The sequence below is a fragment of the Toxorhynchites rutilus genome, unplaced genomic scaffold (genome assembly GCF_029784135.1).
Source record: "Toxorhynchites rutilus septentrionalis strain SRP unplaced genomic scaffold, ASM2978413v1 HiC_scaffold_7, whole genome shotgun sequence".
Taxonomy (NCBI): Eukaryota; Metazoa; Arthropoda; class Insecta; order Diptera; family Culicidae; genus Toxorhynchites; species Toxorhynchites rutilus.
In genome coordinates, this window is record NW_026600135.1 from 104956 (window position 1) to 116457 (window position 11502).

Below are 11502 nucleotides of genomic sequence, written 5' to 3' on the forward strand. Positions count from 1 at the left end.
GTAGGGATATATTTTTCCTGTATATCGAGCTTCTTTTCACATCCAGTTTTATTCCAACTACTAGCTGACGCGACGAACTTCGTCCCGCCCAAAATATATTTTTTGATTTGAATACTTTCAAACATCCACGTTTTCTTACTAAGTGAACGTTGAGTGCAATCACTGAACTCTTCATTGATTGATTACCCTTTGACCCTTTACAATTTCCTTTTACTATAAATTGTTTAGTACTTCTACAAAAATATATATAAAGTTATTTTCAGACACAATTCTCGCTCAAGATTCTTCAAGCATTTGGAAATAACATGTTTCTCCGTTGCATGAAATACATGTTTGATACAGAGAATATTACAGAATAAAGACTGCTCAAATCGGACCATTCCTTCCTCGGGTTTAGGGCACACCAACACATTTGGCCTTCCATTTTTGTTTATATAGATAGAAGATACAGGAATGCGTTATTCCATCTGAAAATCCTTTTCATCTTTCGAACAAAAAAGACGGGTGGGTAATGTCGGTGACATAACCGGAGTGACGTAGGACTATACAACGGGGACAGCTTTTGCTAAATATATATTTTAAATATATTGTTTTATTTTCTTCTCCTACGTGAATACCTACCTATCTACCTGAAAAATGGATTAGTTTACTGTTTACTCTTTATGAACATGTTGGGGTTTCTGAAAAGAACCTTTGGTGTTGTGTTTTTGCGTTTTTTTTTACAAACTTGATTCTTGATTTTTTTCTGAAGGCTTTGTACTTATTAAATGTTCAACGTCGGACATCTTTCGGCGTATACACATATCGTACAATCAAAATGATGGCTGTGATATGGAATGCATAGGTGGCCATCAGCTCGTTCACTATCATATATTTCACTATTGAGCACATTACCGTACCTTAAGCTGTGGTTTCGGAGACGAATGAATTGTAAGATTTGTAGTCTCCGCAAACAAAGTAAATAAAAATGAAAAAGAACTGAGGTTTTGGAGACGAACTCTACGATCTGTCGAGAAATAAACGAGCTATAAGCATTCTGAAAAACCAACAGTAAATACAGGGACGGATGACCTTCGGATTAAAGCCCTTTAAGCTAAGAACAGAGCAGCAGGAAATACATAGCTCATCGTGTTGCTCCTTAGTTATTTCTCTATGCAATGCATATGTAACGTCAGTCAATTTTCAACATCAGTTATCAACTAAAGAAAGCAGTTCTTGCTACCGAGAAAATTCGTTAATGCCATCCTGCATACAATGTGTTGTAATTTGAAGCCACTTTTAATTCGGAAACCATACATGGGTTTGTGAAAAATGAATGATCAATTTAAAAGAACCCAACCACCAATAAGTTCAAGAACAAGCATAAACAAAAAAAAAATCAGTTTATACCATATGTCATATTATGTCACTTATAGTGTATTGGTATTGTGAAAAACTTTTAATAACTCTTATTTGAAAGGTTTAATGGCCCTAAAAAGCGCCGTGTTTTACGGTGGCTGGTTTTGCCACCAAAGCAGTCTGTATAAACAAACTTTTTCTTTCTTCTACCTGCTGCCGTTTTGCGATTGCGTTTGCCTCTCGCTGAAACTAGTTGTTGCCTTGATGAGCGCCGAACCGAAGCTGCTCTGTTCTTGATGCGTGTTTTCTGATTGTCGTGAGCAGCTTTGCAAGCCAACTCGAGCACTCCGACGGCCGAAAATCTATAATCGCTGTTAGGTATACTGGTGCTCCGGCACCAATCCGTTCGGCCTAGTTACCCTTGCGGAGCAATCAGTGAATGCGACCAACTGGGAACTGGAGACCTGCACGGTTCGAGTGAGACTTTGCCTTTCCCTTAACTTGTCCTCCTTTGTTACGTCCACACGTCCACGTTGCTGCTTGTTTTCTTTTTATGATGTAATGCGATGCGATGTTAAACGATGCCGTACAACCACACTGGTTTACGGTTTGAAAGGAAATGAGATATTTTTTTGAGGTCCGCGCGTTTTATACTCTAGCGCTACACGCTCACAGGATAGAGACAAATCGGGAGACTCAGCCAAAGGGGCGAGTCCAACGAAACGAACGAATGAGCGTTAAAAGGCAGCGGTGGCAAAAAAATACATTCATTACGATTAGTTCGCTCGTTGGATTCACATGCAGGCTAAAAAGGGTTCTTTTCAGGATCACAAAATTATCTTCAATCTAAAGAGTTTATTGTTTTGTTATCACTCGATATCCCTATCTTGTTCGGCTAAACCTTTCTGTTTAGCGATTACGTTTGCCACTCGCCACAGCTTTCACAGTTGGAAAATTTCTTCCCATCCAGCTTGTGACATATTGTACAGTAAATTACATTCAATGGCACGTCGCATTACCACCACTCAGTGTCGGATTGGAGGTAATTTTAACCTGTAATTGAACATTTGCGATAACAGTGGTACAGTGTCGACTTTCAATGTGGGGTCATAATTTGGACCCCGAACTCTATGTTTACAAAAATGTCCGACTAAATATGTCGCATTACAGGTCCGTCCAATTAGCTAAATGTCGAGATAAGTATAAATTACTGTACTTTCAATCTAAATAGAAGCAATTTAAGAATTGGGAGAAAATCAATAAGCTCAGAACAACTGCCAAAATCACATACTCATCATATCCTGGCAAACAAATTATGAAAAAATCAATTTGTGTTTTATTATTATTTTGGATAATGTTTTAGAAAGCTTTGAAATGTATTTCCTAAACTCTTTTTTGGTAGGTTTAATGGCCCTGAAAAGCGCCTTGTTTTATGGAATGGTTCCAATTTAGAAAACTTAGTACTCGTAGTTTTGAAAAAAACCATTTCGAACGCCCTCGATGCCGCCTTGTTCTGGATTTGCCACCAAGGCAGTTTGTATAAAGAACAACCTTTTTTCTTCTGCTACCTGCTGCCGTTTTGCGATTGCGTTTGCCGCTCGCCACTCGCTGCAACTGCCTGTTGTCTGGATGTGTTCTGTTCTGAATGCGGGTTTTCTTATCGTCGCGAGCAGCTTTACCAGCCAACTCGATCACTTCGGCGGCCGAAACTATATAACGCCGGTTAGGTGGACTGGTGCACTGGAACTAACGCGCTCGGTCGATCTACCCTTGCTGAGAAATTGGCGGATACACCTACGAGGAACTGCACACCTGCACGGTTCGAGTGGGACTTTGCCTTTCCCTCAACTTGTCCTCCTTTGTTACGTCCACGATGCGGATGCCGTACAACCACACGGGTTTACGGTTTGAAAGAAAATAAGATATTTTTTTGGGGTCCGTGTGTTTTATACTCTAGCGGTACACACTCACAGGATAGAGACAAATCGGCAGACTCAACCAGAGGGGCGAGTCCAACGAGACGAACGAATGAGCGTTAAAAGGGAGCGATGGCAAAAAAATACATTCATTACGATTTGTTCGCTCGTTGGATTCACATTCACATGCACATGCTAAAAAGGGTCCTTTTCAGGATCACAAAATTATCTTCAATCTAAAGAGTTTATTGTTTTGTTATCACTCGATATCCCCATCTTGTTCGGCTAAACCTTCCTGTTTAGCGATTTGTTGCCACTCGCCACAGCTTTCACAGTTGGAAAATTTCTTCCCATCCAGCTTTGTGACATGTTGTACAGTAAATTACATTCAATGCGACGTGCCGAAGCGCCACTCAGTGTCGCATTGGAGGCGATTTGAACCTGTAATTGAACATTTGCGATGACAGTGGTACAGTGTCGACTTTCAATGTGGGGTCATAATTTGGATCTTTATGTTTACAAAAATGTCCAACTAAATAAGTCGCATTACATGTCCGTCCAATTAGCTAAATGTCGAACTAATTGTAAATTACTGTACTTTCAATCTGGAAACAATTTAAGAATTGGTGAAAATTGAATAATCAGGAAAGTCCCCAACTATCAATAAGCTCAGAACAACTGCCAAATTCACATATTCATCAGATCCTGGCAAACAAATTATGAAAAAATCAATTTGTGTTTTATTATTATTTTGGATATTGTTTCAGAAAGCATTGAACTGTATTTTCTAAACTCTTTTTTGGAATGTTTAATGGCCCTGAAAAGCGCCTTGGTTTATGGAATGGTTCCAATTTAGAAAACTTTGTACTCGTGGTTTTGAAAAAAAACATTTCGAACGCCCTCGATGTTGCCTTGTTCTGGATTAGCCACCAAAGCAGATTGTAAAAAGAACAAACTTTTTTCTTCTGCTACCTGCTGCCGTTTTGCGATTGCGTTTGCCGCTCGCCACTCGCTGCAACTGCCTGTTGTCTTGATGTCCACCGAACTCGGCCTAGCTACCCTTGCGGGGAACTCCAGATCAACACGAGCGGGAACTCCAGATCAAGGTTCGAGCGGGATTTTGCCTTCCCCTTCACTTTTCCTCCTTTACCATGTCCAGACATGGCTGCTTGGGTTGGTTTGTTGATGTGTTGTGATGCGACCTGATGTGGTGTACAGTTTGAATGAGAATGATCGTTACGGCAGCGGAGCGGGGATTTTTAAGCTGACTGGCTGGCTCGAGAATTACGCATGTGTGAGACTGTGACCAATGTTTCGTTCATTTGTTTTCTTTTTCCTTTCCAATCGTGCTTCATTCTATTTCGCTGCTGCTCTGGTTGCCCGTTTTGGACGGTACGATTTGAGGAGCACAAAATGGACCAATCAAAAATGGGCACATAGTGCATTTTGACAATGCTTGATATTTCACAATTATTCAATTATTTATCTCAAGAAAAATGAAATGTTATTCGTTATGATAGATGCGTAGATATATTTCCTATCAATTGATGCAAAAACCTTTGCGATCTATTGAGAAATGCTCGAGTTATAAGCGTTCCAAATCTTGCATTTTTTCCTACTTGTTCAGTGCCTAGATTTCCATTTCACCCCCTATATCTTCCGGTTAGACGTAGTCCTACGTCAAAACGTGCTTATTGGCGAAATTTCGTGGGAGGTTTGTCACGAGAAACGTCAATGAAAAAATTATGGAAAGTGGCTCGAAACATGAGAAATCGCTCTTCAACGAACGAAAGCGAAGAATATTCACATCGATGGATTTTTAATTTTGCGCGGAAGTTTTGTCCCGATTCCGCTCCCGTGCAAAAAATTGTTCGAGATAGCAAAATCCCGAGCAAAAAATCGAGACAAGATAGGTGCGATCTTGATTCCGGGTTTTCGATGGTAGAATTCTCTCTTGCTCTCCTTTCTTATAACAATTCGGCTCCAATTCAGTGATGGAGTATGGCAGTTTCTGCTTTCAATCAGCTGCCAAAACACACCTCATTAAACTCGAGTTCATTATCTTTGTCTCCGTATTGCGTTGGGATGTATGCTCTCAACGCATACCATGAGTCTCGAGGTTTTGGCAGGCGTACTCCCACTAAAAGATCGCTTCAATTTACTATCTCATCCGTGTGATATCCTGCAATCTACAGTTCAACTCACTGACCAAAACATTTACCAAAACAAACCCTCTTTGGCGTCCCCTATCCTATTCCCTCGTTTACACACTCCATGTAATATACGCGGAATTCGGTAAATACTCTTATCAGGATGCCACTTCCTCCCCCCGCACAAATTAAACAAATCTTTATATGTGTCAAGACAATTGAGGAAGACTGTATGTTTTGTGTATGGTTATGGTTTTCCAATTATTCTTGCCGTTCGTCGAATCGAGATTTTTTCACCGTCGTTTTAACCCTGGGCTTCAACCGTTTAAACTTAAACTCTAAATTTGGCGTGAATCTGCAGTGCACACCCTAACGAGCTCGTCAATGAATTCTCTGATAGCTGTTCTCCTGCTACTCTACCAACCAAAATATAATATGAAAATATATTCTAACAAACATCGAATGTTACGAGCTTCGACTTCAACTTCAACATTCCTTATAGAAACCTGCGCTACCACACATTTATTTGTCTCCACCACTCCCGCACAAATTATGGATATAATGAGCCCGTAGCGAGTATGTGTCGAGTGCTCAACCGCTGTTTTTTGTCATTCGATTTCCACTTATCACGTTCTTGTTAAAAAAAATTCGTCCGCGTTCTTAGACAATAAGCATAACTTTAATATTTAGATTTAGGTTAATATATCATTAGGGCATATATGTAAAGGCCTGTTGGTATTATAAATAAATAAATAAATAAATATAGACAATAATTTTCATAGAAATATATATTTCTGTACATCTTCAAATGCTATGAGATTACATTTTATTCTGTATATTATGTTATCAATTTTCTTGCCGAAATAAAAAAAAACTATTCATAACTATCAAAACTAAATTAAAATTATCTTTCTTCGTATTTTCATAATGATGATTCATAATTCATTCTGGCAATATTAAAAATTTAAAAAAATCGCCCGATCTATAAGTATCTTGAAGAATTTGCTAAGTAATATTCATGTCATCCTCTTTTAGAGCGACTACCGAATCCCGTCTTTGTTTATTTTTACGTTCCGTTCTTAAATCCTCTGTTTGTTTCGAACCAATTGAAGCAGCAATTATATACAGTGCATTCATCCTCTGTTGCTTTTACACGTTAAATGAACAGGACATGGTTAATATGACATCACAGCTTTTGCACTCGGTGGCCTTGGCTAATCCCGCCTCAAACTTTTAATTGTTAGCCAAGATTTTTCTTCGACAAAACCTCAATATTCTACTCAGAGACTAGATTTTTTAAATTAAAACTTCACGGAGTGTTAGTCTTGGGCTTTCCCCGACTCAACCTGTCTAAACGTTGGCCTTGGTTTTCTGCCGGCTCGTGGATTTTTTTTCTTGAACTTTTTTCAACTCAATCAATACGACATTGTTGGCCTTGGTCTTGCACCGGCTCAACGTTTTTCGTTTTTTTTCCTTGGGCTTTTCCCGGCATAAGTCTTTCCAACATCCCAATTTCTTTTCATCGTTGACCATGGTCTTTCACCGACTCAACCTTTTTCTTACATTGTTGGCCATGGTCTTTCACCGGCTCAACTTTTTTTTTTATATTATTGACCATGGTTTTTCACCGGCTCAACTTTGTTTTCATTGTTGGCCATGGTCTTTCACCGGCTCAACCTTTCTCTTACATTGTTGGTCATGGTCTTTCACCGGCTCAACGTTTTTGTTTACATTGTTGGCCATGGTCTTCCACCGGCTCAACTTTTCATTTTAGTCCCGAAGATAGCCCGATTTGACTTTCTTTTCAGCTTCTATCTCACTTCACACAAAGAAATCATAACAAATGTATGTTCCTTACCTCGAACATCTCCGGTTTCCTCTCCCGCAATGTTCTCAATAATAAATACTTAAATAAACAAAACACAATTACTGATATCTAGCAGGACCGCCAATGTGATATCCTGCAATCTACAGTTCAACTCACTGACCAAAACATTTACCATAACAAACCCTCTTTGACGCCCCCTATCCTATTCCCTCGTTTACACACTTCATGTAATATACGCGGAATTCGGTAAATACTCTAATCAGGATGCCACAATCCGGTGTAAGGTTATGAATCCAGTGGTAATCGGAAATTTTGAGCAGTTGATCGAGCTAAATTTCCATTCTGGCTTCATGAGTTCATCTCCATGCAGGTTCATCCTTCTTCGTATATTCCCAACCGTGTTTGTTTTCTTGACTACATCAATTCCTCTGTGCATTTTGATCTGTACATGAAGCAGGATATCCATGGAATTCCAGATTATCATCGATTGGAGTTTATTCCAACGATCTTCAAAGCAAAGTAAGGGCGTGTCAATTGTAATAATATGTATTTTAAAGGGTGTGTCACATCAAATTGCATCACGGAAAAAACGCTGTAGAAATTTAATTTTTAGGAATTATATCTTCAGCTTTCGCTTATAATCAGATAAGAGTGTATAGATCGCGTTGGCCATGCTTCACTGTCAATTTTTCGTAAATTTGGAAAAATGTCGTCGAACGAAAAAGAGCGTCGTGAATTAATCCTGTGCACTCATTTCGAGAATCCGGAGTTGTCACATCGGGACATCGGTAAGATGCTGGGAATCGTCCAATCCACCGTCAGCAGAGTACTAAAACGATACTTCGAGAACCTAACCATCGACCGGAAGGTAAAGAACGGCAAAAATGGATGCTCCGTCAGTGAAAAAGATCACAAGCGCGTAGTTAAGCAGTTTAGACGTGATCCGAGAAGTTCGGTCCGGGATGTCGCCAATAAGCTGAATTTGTCAAGTTCATTCGTCCAGCGGACCAAGCAGCGGGAGGGCCTGCGTACATACAAGGTTCAGAAGGCTCCTAACCGCGACGAAAGGCAAAACATGGTGGGGAAGACGCGAGCCCGGAAGCTGTACACCGAAATGCCGACGAAGCAGCATTGGCTGGTAATGGACGACGAAACCTACGTCAAAGCGGACTTTTGTCAGCTGCCGGGCCTGTTGTTCTTCTCCGCAGAGGATAAATTCAGCGTTCCGGAGGAGATTCGCAAGCAGAAACTATCCAAGTTGGCCTAAAAGTACATGGTGTGGCAAGCGATCTGCTCTTGCGGAAAGCGGAGCGCCCCCTTCGTGATAACCGTCACGGTAAACGGGCAGGTTTACCTTAAGGAGTGCCTACAGAAGCGCTTACTACTACTATTGAAGCAGCACAAGGGCCCGACCATCTTCTGGCCGGATCTCGCTTCGTGCCACTATTCAAAGGACGTGTTGGAGTGGTACGAAGCCAACGGGGTCACCTTCGTGCCAAAGGAAATGAACCCGCCCAACGCGCCGGAGCTTCGCCCAATAGAGAAATATTGGGCGATTATGAAGCAGGCCCTCCGGAAGAACCCAAAAGTTGTCAAATCGGAGGCGGACTTCAAGAGAAAATGGATTTCTGTTCAAAAAAAACTACAACCTGACGTTGTACAGAACCTTATGGACGGGGTAAAGAGGAAGGTGCGAGCATACGGGCTTGGGCTCGAAGTATGAATAAAAAGAAAATGCCAAACGTTGTTTAATAGTTTTTATTTTACTGTCTAAAATTTTCAAAAGGATCGGTCTACTGGGCGAATTTCTACATTGTTTTTTCCGTGATGCAATTTGATGTGACACACCCTTTACTGATGGGTCCTCTATGAATGAGTCCACAGGATTTGGAGTGTTCAACGAATTTTTTAGCACCTCCCACAGTCTTCAGAATCCTTGCTCAGTGTATATTGCTGAATTGGCAGCAATACACTGGGCGCTGGACAGCGTCGTCTCACGACCTGTTGAACACTATTACATTGTAACGGATAGTCTTAGCTCTGTCGAAGCTATCCGTTCAGTGAGGCCGGAAAAGCACTCGCCGTACTTCCTTGAGAGAATACGAGAAATGTTGAGTCCTTTATCCAGACGCTGTTATGTCATTACCTTTGTCTGGGTCCCTTCACATTGCTCAATTCCGAGTAATGAGAGGGCTGACTCATTAGCAAAGGTAGGTGCAATTGAAGGCTGTTTTAGCGTCAAATCGCCTTCAACGAATTTTATTCTTTAGTTCGTAAAAATACCATCGCTAACTGGCAACGTAAGTGAAACGAAGATGAATTGGGCTGGTGGCTTCACTCGATTATCCCTAAGATTAGCCTCAAACCATGGTTCAAAAGTCTGGACTTGAGTCGGGACTTTATTCGTACCTTCTCTCGACTCATGTCCATTCTCTGTTCGTTAGAAGCGCTACTCTTTCGTTTTAATCTTGCCAATGGCAATATCTGTGTTTGTGGCCAAGGTTACCACGACATCGAACACGTTGTTTGGTCGTGCGAGGGGTATCTTGTTGCCAGATCGAATTTAGAGAACACTCTTCGGGCCAGAGGAAGGCAGCACAATGTGCCAGTGAGAGATGTGTTGGCTCGGTTAGACCTTGATTCTTCTTCTTGAATGGCGTTAACGTTCCCTGTGGAACTTTTGCCGTCTCAACGTATGCATTAACTAGCATCATTTATTAATACTTAGTTGAAATTTCGTAAGCCAAATAACACGCCTTGAATGTATTCCGAGGGGCAAGCTCTTGAATACGCGTGACCACAGTGCTAGTCGAAGGAAATTTCTTTGACGAAAAATCCCCCCGGCCAGAACGGGAATCGAACCCGAAGACCTTGATTACATGTCCCAAATATATGTCTTCCTAAAAGTTATCGATCTTCGTGTGTGATTGTCCTTATATCCTTATATTCTCCTTTTCCTCTTCCTTCGCGAGAAATCAAATCCCTTCTTACTAACAATAGAATAAGGTGAAATGTAAATACATATTAGATATAAGATAACCTTAAGAATTGAGTGTGAATGTCTTCCTTTTCCTGAAAAAAGACGGGTGGGTAATGTCGGGGACATAACCGGAGTGACGTAGGACTATACAAAGGGGACAGCTTTTATACTCTAGCAGTACACACTCATAGGATAGAGACAAATCGGCAGACTCAGCCAAAGGGGCGGGTCCAACGAGACGAACGAATGAGCGTTAAAAGGGAGCGATGGCAAAAAAATACATTCATTACGATTTGGTCGCTCGTTGGATTCACATACAGACTAAAAAGGGTCCTTTTCAGGATCACAAAAAGTCTAAAGAGTTTATTGTTTTGTTATCACTCGATATCCCCATCTTGTTCGGCTAAACCTTCCTGTTTAGCGATTTGTTGTCACTCGCCACAGCTTTCACAGTTGGAAAATTTCTTCCCATCCAGCTTGTGACATATTTTACAGTAAATTACATTCAATGGCACGTCGCATTACCACCACTCAGTGCCGGATTGGAGGTAATTTTAACCTGTAATTGAACATTTGCGATGACAGTGGTACAGTGTCGACTTTCAATGTGGGGTCATAATTTGGATCTCTATGTTTACAAAAATGTCCAACTAAATAAGTCGCATTACATGTCCGTTCAATTAGCTAAATGTCGAACTAATTGTAGATTACTGTACTTTAAATCTGGAAACAATTTAAGAATTGGTGAAAATTGAATAATCAGGAAAGTCCCTAACTATCAATAAGCTCAGAACAACTGCCAAATTCACATACTCCTCAAATCCTGGCAAACAAATTATGAAAACATCAATTTGTGTTTTATTATTATTTTGGATAATGTTTTAGAAAGCATTGAACTTTATTTCCTAAACTCTTTTTTGGAAGGTTTAATGGCCCTGAAAAGCGCCTTGTTTTATGGAATGGTTCCAATTTAGAAAACTTAGTACTCGTGGTTTTGAAAAAAACCATTTCGAACGCCCTCGATGCCGCCTTGTTCTGGATTTGCCGCCAAAGCAGTTTGTATAAAGAACAAACTTTTTTCTTCTGCTACCTGATGCCGTTTTGCGATTGCGTTTGCCACTCGCCATTCGCTGTAACTGCCTGTTGTCTTGATGTCCGCCGAACCGAATGTGTTCTGTTCCGAATGCAGGTTTTCTTATCGTCGCGAGCACCTAAGCCAGCTAACTCGATCACTCCGGCGGCCGAAACTATATAACGCCGGCTAGGTGGACTGGTACACAGGTACTAACG